This window comes from Sciurus carolinensis, chromosome 3, assembly GCF_902686445.1.
Source record: "Sciurus carolinensis chromosome 3, mSciCar1.2, whole genome shotgun sequence".
NCBI lineage: Eukaryota > Metazoa > Chordata > Mammalia > Rodentia > Sciuridae > Sciurus > Sciurus carolinensis.
Genome location: NC_062215.1, coordinates 180,197,736 through 180,209,040, shown reverse-complemented (window position 1 = coordinate 180,209,040; position 11,305 = coordinate 180,197,736).

Here is an 11,305-nt window from a genome sequence, read left to right as displayed (position 1 = left end):
CACTCATACTTCAGATAGAGCACTAATTTCCAGAATATATAAAGAACTCAAAAAACTCTACACCAAGAATACAAATAACCCAATCAACAAATGGGCTAAGGATATGAACAGATGCTTCACAGAAGAAGATCTACAAGCAATCAAAAACATATGAAAAAAATGTTCACCATCTTTAGTAATAAGAGAAATGCAAATCAAAACTACCCTCAGATTCCATCTCACCCCAATTAGAATGATGATTATCAAGAATACAAGAACAATAGGTGTTGGCAAGGATGTGGGGAAAAAGTACACTCATACTTTGCTGGTGGGGCTGCAAATTAGTGCAGCCACTCTGGAAAGCAGTATGGAGATTCCTTAGAAAACTTGGAATGGAAACACCATTTGACCCAGCTATCCCACTCCTTGGCCTATACCCAAAGGACTTAAAATCAGCATACTACAGAGATACAGCCACATCAATGTTCATAGCTGCTCAATTTACAATAGCCAGATTGTAGAACCAACCTAGATTCCCTTCAATTGATGAATGGATAAAGAAACTGTGGTATAGATATACAATGGAATATTACTCAGCCATAAAAAAATAATAAAATTATGGCATTTGCAGACAAATGGATGAAATTGGAGAATATCATGCTAAGTGAGATAAGCCAATCTCAAAAAAACCAAAGGACAAATGATCTCGCTGACAAGCAGATGATGACACATAATGGGGGGTGGGAGAGGGGCAAGAATGGAGGAAGGAGGGACTGTATAGAGGGAAAAGAGGGTGGGAGGGGTCGGAGGGAGGAAAAAATAACAGAATGAATCAAAAACTATTACTCTAGGTAAATGTGTGATTACACAAATGGTATGCCTCTACTTCATGTTCAAACAGAGAAATAAGATGTATCCCATTTGTTTACAATAAAAATAAATTAAAGAAACTATTTCATTTGTATAGTGACAAAAACTAAGTTAAATGCAATCATATTTCAATTATGGAACAATAGTCGAGATTTAAAAATCACTGTGAGGGACTGGGGAGATAGCTCAGTTGGTAGAGTGCTTGCTTGCCTTGCAAGCACAAGGTCCTGGGTTCGATCCCCAGCACCACAAAAAAAAAAAAAAAAAAAAAAAAAAAAAAAAAACCACTGTGAAAGTATGGATGCTCTTGAATGTTATGTAGTGAAATAGCTGTCTTTATCTTAATAAGGTGAGCATGTGCTAACACCCAATATGAGAAATCTCAGAGGAAGTCAATGAAGTTTTATAAGTTGTATAGCTGATCACATGTCCTCTAACCTTAAAATATCATCAATGCTTTAGTAATTTGGTGCCCACCCCCATCTGAAGCTGACGGTCATTGCTCTTTCTCCTAGTTCTATAGATAGAAATTTTTCCTTTTCCTATGTCATATAAATGGACTCTTATAGGATCTTTTATAAATAGTATACTCATAAATGGAATCAGACTGGTTTCTTCTACTTAGTAATATGCATTAATGATTATAGTGATCCTTGCATAACTTGATCATTTATTTCATTTTATCTTAAACTATTTCCCAAAGTTTGTACACTCATCTTCTGAAGACTCTGATGATATCTTTCCCATTTATGATGATTATAAATAAAAAATCTGCCATAAATTAAAAAAAAAAAAAAGGGAGAAAGAATAACATGGCACAATGAGAACTGGGGAGTGATCCAAGGTGGTAATAGTGAGAAGGGGAGTGTGAACCAGCATGGCAATGATGAGAAGTGGAGAGGGGCCAAGGTGGAGACAGTGGAAAATAAAAACGAACCTAAGATGGAAACAATGAGACGTGAAAGTGTCCAAGGTGGAAACCATGAGAAGTGACAGTGTCCAAGGTGGAAACCATAAGAAGTGACAGTGACTAAGGTGGAAACCATGAGAAGTGACAGTGACTAAGGTGGAAACCATGAGAAGTGGAGAGTGTCCAAGGTGGAAACCATGAGAAGTGAGAGTGTCCAAGGTGGAAACCATGAGAAGTGAGAGTGTCCAAGGTGGAAACCATGAGAAGTGTGTCCAAGGTGGAAACCATGAGAAGTGACAGTGACTAAGGTGGAAACCATGAGAAGTGAGAGTGACTAAGGTGGAAACCATGAGAAGTGGAGAGTGTTCAAGGTGGAAACCATGAGAAGTGGAGAGTGTTCAAGGTGGAAACCATGAGAAGTGGAGAGTGGAAAAGGTGGAAACCATGAGAAGTGAGTGGCCCAGGAGGAAACCATGAGAAGAGAGAGTGACCAAGGTGGAAACCATGAGAAGTGAGAGTGACTAAGGTGGAAACCATGAGAAGTGGAGAGTGTTCAAGGTGGAAACCATGAGAAGAGAGAGTATCCAAGGTGGAAAACATGAGAAGTGGAGAGTGTTCAAGGTGGAAACCATGAGAAGTGAGAGTGTCCAAGGTGGAAACCATGAGAAGTGAGAGTGACTAAGGTGGAAACCATGAGAAGTGAGAGTGACTAAGGTGGAAACCATGAGAAGTGAGAGTGACTAAGGTGGAAACCATGAGAAGTGAGTGGCCCAGGTGGAAACCATGAGAAGTGGAGAGTGTCCAAGGTGGAAACCATGAGAAGTGACAGTGACTAAGGTGGAAACCATGAGAAGTGGAGAGTGTTCAAGGTGGAAACCATGAGAAGTGGAGAGTGTTCAAGGTGGAAACCATGAGAAGTGGAGAGTGGAAAGGGTGGAAACCATGAGAAGTGGAGAGTGGAAAAGGTGGAAACCATGAGAAGTGGAGAGTGGAAAAGGTGGAAACCATGAGAAGTGAGTGGCCCAGGTGGAAACCATGAGAAGTGAGAGTGACCAGGGTGGAAACCATGAGAAGTGAAAATGACTAAGGTGGAAACCATGAGAAGTGGAGAGTGTTCAAGGTGGAAACCATGAGAAGTGGAGAGTGTTCAAGGTGGAAACCATGAGAAGTGGAGAGTGGAAAGGGTGGAAACCATGAGAAGTGGAGAGTGGAAAGGGTGGAAACCATGAGAAGTGGAGAGTGGAAAAGGTGGAAACCATGAGAAGTGGAGAGTGGAAAAGGTGGAAACCATGAGAAGTGAGTGGCCCAGGTGGAAACCACGAGGAGAGAGAGTGACCAAGGTGGAAACCATGAGAAGTGAGAGTGACCAAGGTGGAAACCACGAGGAGAGAGAGTGACCAAGGTGGAAACCATGAGGAGAGAGAGTGATCAAGATGGAAACCACAAGGAGAGAGAGTGGTCAAGGTGGGAACTATGAGAAGTGGGAGTGACCCAGCTAGAAATAATAAGTGAAAGGGACTAAGGTGGAAACCATGAGAAGTGGCGATTATGTCAAGGTGGTGTAGTGAGATGTGGATAATGGGTCAAGGTAACAATGAAAGTGAAGGTCGCCAACGTGGTAGTAGTGAGAAATGGTTAGATTTGGGCTGTGTTTTGAAAGTGGAACTGAAGAATTCACTGAAGGTCCAGATGTGAGAAGTGAGAGGAGACACTGATCGCTCAGATATATGACCTGAGCAAGCGGAAAGATTGAGTTGCCATCAACCCAAGTGGGGGACAGTGGTGGGTGGAGAGGTTTAGAAGAACGTAGGAGCTCCTATTTGGACTCGTTAAGCTGAGGTGCTACTAGGCACCCAAAGATGATGTGGGCAGGAGGCGTGAGTCAGGATCTGGAGTTGGAGGGTGGCCCAGGCTGGGGTATACCTCTGAGAACATCTGCACGCACACGGCACTGTGAGTCCTCCCTAGGGAGGTGAGGACACAGAGAAGGGAAGGGACAGGCCCGAGACTATGGTCCTGTAGTGTTTGGGGGTTCTGGGGATGAGAAGAACTGCAAAGGAGGCGGAGGAGGAGGAAGGAGAGGAAGGGGAGAAGGAAGAAGAGGAGGAGAACCCAGTAGGTGAAAGAAGAACAGAAAATGGTGTCCTGGAAGCCCTGGGAGGGCTGTGCTTCAGCAAGGGCCACAGGCTGGGCCACATGGTGCTCACGGTCCCTGTCAGACCAGGACTAAGGGTCTTGTCAACATGGAGGCCACGGGTGACCTGCTAGGAGCTTTTTCAGTGAAGTGAAGGTGGCAAAGGCCAGGTGAGTAGGTTCCAGACAGAATGGGAAGAGAGGCACTGGGGGCTGAGGGTAGGGACTCTGAGGGGAGGCCTGTGCTGGGGAGGGGCCTCGAGCCCAGCTTCCCAGTTTAGGTGTGAGAGAGGCTGGTCGTGTCTCAGGCTGAGGGAGGACCCAGCAGAGAGGCATTCCTGCCGGTGCAGGGACGGGAGTATGAACCAGGCTCTCCCCTGGGGCCGGGGTGGCGTGGTCAGTGCACATGTGGAGGGGTCCCTGTGCTTGCTCTCTGAGAGGAGAGCCTGCCCTTCGTCAGAAAGGCTAAGTGTCCCCCAAAGGCACAGGAGCAATGAGAGCAGCCCGCCCCCGCGGAGCCCTCCCGCCTACAGCTTCAGAGCTGCTCAGCACCTTCCTCCCACCCGCCCCGGACTCTGCACCTACCTGCCCTCCTGTGGCCATGGGTCCGGGGCCTCATTTCCTCCCATCCCACCCCGGACTCTGCACCCACCTGCCCTCCTGTGGCCATGGGTCAGGGCCTCATTTCCTCCCATCCCACCCCAGACTCTGCACCCACCTGCCCTCCTGTGGCCGTGGGTCAGGGCCTCATTTCCTCTTCGTGAAACGGAGTAGGAGGATCAGCTCGCCTCCGACCTCGCAGCCCTGGAACACTGCTGGTGCAGACCCCGTCTGCTGAACACTTTACAGTTGAACGAAAGGTGTCGGGTGCTGCTCTTTCCACAGGTCCAGCTTCCTGACAACCTGGAAGCCAGGTTTGTGTTTGCAGCCTAGGGCTCCTTGGAATGCTGACCAGGACGCCATGGTCCAGCCCCATGGCCTCCTTTCCTTCCCACGGGGGTCCATCTCACACCAGGACGAGCTCCGGATGACACGGGGCTCCCAGACCACACATCCAGGCCCGGCCACAGTCCCTCCCAGTAGCCACCCCAGCCACGTGGGGCCAGGAACACAGGCGGGTGCTGTGGTTTGCTGGTGGGAGGGCGGATCGGGGATGAAGGCCATGGGAATTCTTTGGTGCCAAGATCTGGGAGCATGAACTACAAGTAGTACCCCTGGCCCTAAGGATTCTGCACCCATGAGCTGGGCACTAGTGTGCAAGGCCAGGGCGGGACCCTCCAGGTTGCTGTGAGGACTAGACCAGATACTCTGAGCCAGAGCCTGGCACATCGTAGGTGCTCAGTGACGCCCGAGGCCCTGTGGAATGAGACACGGCCTCCTATAGCCCAGCTCTGCCTGCCTGTGGCCCTCACCCTCTAATAGCCACTGGACTCTGCCTGCTGATAGTGTCGCCCCGCTTGGCACGCTGTCCTCCTGGTCTCTGCTGTGCTCATTCTGCCTCTGGGTTCAGCATGACCTGCCTTTTCTTGGTCATCTTTCTTGTGCCCGTTTCAGCATTTCCTCCTGGGAGAGGTCTCCTGGGACCCTTCTCCTCTCCTGGCCAGGAGGGCCCCTCTCTCTTGCCCGCATTACCTGCCCCTTGTAGGAACCCTTGGCAGCTGCCTCTTGCTCTGTGAACAGTTGTCTGAGGGCCGGCGCTCTGGGTACCTGGGGATGGGATTGCCTTTTTTCCTTTGCTCCCCCTTTTCTGCCCTGCCTGGCCAGCAGCCATGCGCCAAACTGATTGTTAGCTGAGGAATTTCACTTGGCATTCAGAAATCCCTGCAGGAATTTTCCATTGAGATAAGCCAGGGTGAAGCTTTCAGGAAAAGGCAGCCTCCACCATTCCTGCTTATCTCAGAGGCCTTCAGAGATAAGAACATTCTGGAAGAGCTGGGCCTCAGATAACTATCACACTGAGTTTTAGCCTTAGCCAAAGCTCTGCAAGGAAACCCAAGAGGAGAGGGAGGCAGTGCTTCCCCACAAATCCCGCCCTGAGGACCTTTGGCTCTCTTCACTGGCCAGAGTCCAGTCACGGTGCTGCTTCTACCTGAAAGGTGATGTGAGCCGCCTTTGATACTGCCATTTACCAGTGACCAGTCCTTCTTCCCCAGGAGTTGAAGCATAACTCCAGAGAAGCACACCGAGGCAAGCGTGGAGTAGAAAGTAAGAAGCTTTATTAAAGAAAAGTAAAAGCAGACTTCTCCTAGGTGGAAGAAGGGGACCCAAAGGCGGAATCCAAGGGATGAGCAAATCTTGTCCTTTTTATAGGTTGTATTTTCCAGTGCTCCCCCCCCCCTTATCTCTCCTTCCTGCTTCATGACTAGGCCCTGTTTTGCAGGTGAGATGCGTAAAGTGAGAGGCAAATGGGTGGGGAAGGGCCAAGTAATTCAGCCAGGTAAGGGCCCAGGGGACATTGATTAGCAGCTCCCTGCCTGCAGACCTTGACAAGGGCAGGTGGATTTGGTAATCAATGGGCTCCAGAGATCCCTACCTTCCATTCTCCCAGGGGCAGTCTCCAGCTTCTGGAGGCAGATGCTCTCATGGCCTCCATTTCCTCCATCTGACCCGATCCCCTATTTCTACACTAACTGCCTGTCCCCAGGTTTTGGCTTCGCTCCTAACCATAACAGGTCAGCATGGACCAAAGTGACCCAGAGTTTCCAATGGTGACTTAAAAGTCTGATGTCATCTTGCTGTCAGTCAAAAGTCAAGAGGTGGACCTGGGTGGGACTCTCTGGAAACTTCTCTGGGACCCCAGTAAAACTGGAGGCAGGAGAGGCACGTCCCTCTTCTCTCTGAGAGGACCCACTCTCTCCCTTGAGTGGGAGAGAGGGTTTATCCTTCAATAAACTCATGCCTGTTAGCCTGAGTGACAGTCAGAAATCTTTCTGACTTTTGTAAGAATCGTCGTTTTAAGGGGGAGGGGGTCTTCCTGCTGCTTTAGTTCCTTGGAAGGGCCAGCCCTGTAGCACTGTCCCTGGGGACAGAAGATCCCCCTCACTGAAGATACCCAGTAGAGACTCAGGACTCAGGGAAGGATCTGCAGGGGTTTGTCAGCCACTGGGTGGACTCTTAGGCCAGATAATCCCCAGCAGCCCCGCCGGCTCCACATGCCTGCTCAATTCTGTGGTTTTGCATTTATTTCCAGTGGACAAGTGGCATAGGGAAAATTGTCACAGTGTTACCACCCCTTAACGAGTTCCATTTCCCCAGAGGTGAAGATTGAACACCTGGGAACATATTTAAAGAATAGGAACACAGACTTCTCTGCAGAGAAGGGGGCCCAAGAGCTGGGTGTCCATGGGAGGGATGAATCCTGTCCTTTTTATAATCCCAGGTTTCTTGCTTCTCATTCCCCTCCTCCCTTTATGTCCCATGTGGTCAAAAGGCAGGAGAGGGGCAATGCAGGGGGAGCCCAGGGAATGCTCATTAATCATTCCTGCTGGGAGAGCCAGTCTCCCCCAGGCAGGTGGTTTCTTGGTTATTGGTTAGGGGAGGGGAATGTCCTGAAGATGTTCATTCCAGCACCCTGAAACAGGAGTGAGGGGAAGTGTCCTAAGGTGCTGACATTCCATTCCACCCTCTTCAGCTTCCATCTTCTGGACCCTAACTGCCTGACCTTTGCTCTTGCTTCAATAGCAGAATTGGTGAAATGCTTACAGAGAAATTTAAAAATTGGTGTAACCATATAAAAATAGTATTAATTATGGCCATGTATATACACTGCTTCTCTGCTGTTAACCTAACTTCCAGCACAGTGATGGTCATGGTGTGCACAACACCAAGTCCATTGTTCTGCTCTGGGTCAGGGCTGTGAGTCTTGGTCAGCCTCACCGTGGGGTTGGTAGTGCCTGAGCCTGACCCTGGTGATACTGCCGTTTACTGGTGACGAGTCCTGCTTCCTCAAATGTTGAAGTTTGAACACTGGAGAAGCACGCCAAGGCAAGCAGATTAAGTAGGTTTTATTTAAAGGTGATAATACAGACTTCTCCTGGGAGGGAGAAGGGGGCCATGGCTGATGTTCTAAAGTCCCAAGCACACCCTACATCTTTTATAGGCTAAGGTTTCTTTTGTTCTCCAGTTCTCTCCCCTCTTATCTCTCCTTCCTTTCTATAGGACTAGGCCCCGTTTTGCAGGTGAGATGCAAAAAGTGAGAAGCGATGGGCAGGGGGAGGGCCAGTTATTCAGGCAGGTAAGCATTCAGGCAGGGGGCATTGATTAGCAGCTCCCAGCCTGCAGTTCCTGACAAGGGCAGGTAGATTTGGTAATCAATGGGCTCTGGAGACCTTGACATTCCATTCTCCCAGGGGCAGTCTCCAACTTCCAGAGGCAGGTGACTTTCATGGCCTCCATTTCCCCGATTTGACCGGATCCCCTATTTCTACACTAACTGCCTGTCCCCAGTTCTGGCTTCTCTGGTCTCTGTGGATGCACCTTCTGAGTTTCATTAGAGAGCCGCAGGCTTCCTGCAGTGGCTGGTTCTCCAGGCAAGGTTAGAATGAGCCAATCACAGAGGCCAGATACAAAAGGGAAGTCTGGGGTCACTTGGCCCAGCTCCTTCACTGTCCCCTGACCCCTCGGGTGGGCAGAGGTATGCCCGGGCTCTTTCCTCTGAGCTCCAGGAGCTCTGTGCTCTCCCCCACGGCCGGCCCTGGGAGCAGTCACTGAGGGCTCTGGGGCTTCAAGGGGCAGACTAGGTTTTGCTTTGGATGGAACCTGGGCCTCACACACACTAGCTGGGCACTCTGTCGTTGAGCCGTGGTCCCAGACCCATCAGTTAGCTTCATTTATGCTAATGAGCCAGATCTTGTCCAGGAGGCCCCTTCTGATGGAGGACTGTGAGAGGATTCTAAATTTCACTCCCAATGGCTGGACTTGCTCTCCTGTGGTGATAGAAAGCGTCTTCAGGTCGCCCTCTTGGTTGTGAGAAGTAGAAAGGCCTGTGGTCCATTTTCAGAACACACTATTCGGCTTTCAATGCAAAGTGACTTCGGGTGTAAGACCGGCACCTGGGGCCAGGGTGGGTGGTGGTGGAGCAGGATGGACAGTTCCAAGCAGGTACCACTTGACAGACAGGAGGGGAGAAGGAAGGGTCACCTGACCAACAGAGATAAGCCCTGTAGGTGCCAAAGGCACTCATCCAAGGGGACTCTCCTACCACGAGAGAATAAAGGGAGGTGGGGACAACAAAAGGTGTGATTCTTTAAATGACCCAACAGGAGACAGTCAAACCCAGGTGACGTTCTGGAAGATTGTGCACCCCACATACTCAGCCAACAGGGAACCGGAGGAGGGACCTTGAACTCTAGGGGACAGAATGCTGGCTGTGCCCACTCTGGATGTGCCTCCTGCCCCAGGTTCCCGCTCTTGCAGGACACCTGATCTTGATCTTGCAAGACTGTCATTAATACAGAGCCTGATTTTTGCTGCATTCTGTGTCTCTTGGTCCATTCTTTGAGCGTGGGAGGTGAGCATGTTTCTCACATCAGAGGGTTTCTTTCTGGTCCTCTCTGAGGTGGATGCTGGCAAAGTGGTGGGGACCATGGCCCCTGACTACTGGCAGTGAGGGCCAGGGAGACACGCAGGGTCCTTGGCCTTCCCCCATGTCTGTGTGGGGACTGTCTCCTTGCACTGCTATCCTCTGAGCTGTCTCAGCCCTACGCAGTCTCCAGAGCCTGCCTCTCCTCACATCTCCGTCCCCTGTCCCTCGACCACCACTGTGTCCTCTCCACGCCACTGTGTCCCCACCAGTCCCTTCTGCAATCTTGCACACCATGCACTGGTCTGGGGTGACCCTGGCTGCTCCTTGCTCTCTCTGGAGGCATCTGCCTGCCTCTCCAGGGCTCTGCACTAGTTTTATGACAGGGACACTGACCCTTCTCTTTTGCCTACAAATGTCCAGCGGGTGGCTAAAGCCTCCATTCTGCATCCATCTCCTTTGATCCGAGTCACCTTGGATTCTAGGAACATCAGGTCTGATCAAGAAGCAGCTTGTGGTGAGTTGAAACTACCCCCGTCCCCAAGGTAATAGCAACCTTTTAAAATCTGGCAAGGCCAGGCCTGACCCATCCTGAGCTCTGATGGACATGTCCACTTGCTGTGGACCCTTATCTTCATTTCCTTTTCTACAAGACCTTGGACTCATTGTCAGGTGCTTGACGACAGGCTGAGGATGTGGGTCCCCTCGTCTTCTGGGGTAGCCAACTCGCTTCCTTTCTAGCTTTCCCCCATGACCTTTCCTGTTTGGTTTCCAAGGTGAGGGGCAGGACCTGATTACTGGATCCCTGGAATCACGAGGACTCTGGTGACAGCTTGAGAATGGCCCAAGAGGGTCTTCCAGGGGCTTCCAGTTTCCCCAGTGGCATGTCTGGGAGGGTCCACACTGACCTGAGTGCTCCTGGCTCCTCAGATCTTCCTGAAATCTTTGGAAGTCCCCTTACCTGCCCTCACCAGAGTCATGCGTGAAGGGCCTGCAGCTGCTGGGAACACGGCCTCCTGGCCCTTCCTTCCCCTTCCCAGCTGAAGCGTGGCAGCCCCTCCCTGTGGACCACCACCCCCCTGGTCTGGACGGGTGGACTGCTTCACAGCCAAGACAGAGCATAGCAGGTTCCAAACTTCTGCTCCTGGCGAGGCCTGGCGTTCGGGCCCTTGTGGGACCGCAGGCACACGGCTCCCATCTGGGGTCTAAGAAGCTGGCTATTAACAATTTTGTCTCTTTGCATTTCTGTACAACACTAGTGCTTGGTCTTCCCCTCAGTCTGTGCCCCCACCTACAGGAAGGCGGCTGCTTCAGGATGCTGGGGAAGATCACCCATGTTGCTAGATAAAGATTTCAAGAAGGCCCTGTTTTGGACTAAGGCCCTGCACAGAACAGGCTAAACATCCAAATGGATCATTCGTGCTTAGGTCCCATCAGCAAACTGAAGACGTTGGACCTTCCAGAATCAGGGTCATAGAGGCAACTGTAACATTTCCTGACTGGCCTAACGATGATGTTCCCCTGCCTTAATCCAGACACAAAGGAAGGCCAGGCGCTGGGCAGGTGGGCTCAGTGTAGAGCTCTTGCCTGTATGTGGGAGGCCCCAGCTCAACCTCGGCATCCCTGAAATAAATATAAGTAAGTGGTCAAGGTCTTTCACTTGTAACTTTGTCCTCAGAGCTAAAAACGAAACCCGCATCTGTACATTTTAGCCTCTCTCATGAGTGACAGAAGAATCCTTTGGTCACCAGTCTGGGGTGGGAGATTAGGACAGAGGACTAGAGGCAGGGGCTTCTCAGTCTCCAAGGCAACCAGACCAGCTGGCATGCTGGTCACCTCTGGGGAGGTGGCCACACCTTGGAGGACACATTGTCCTGGAGCAGAACCAACCC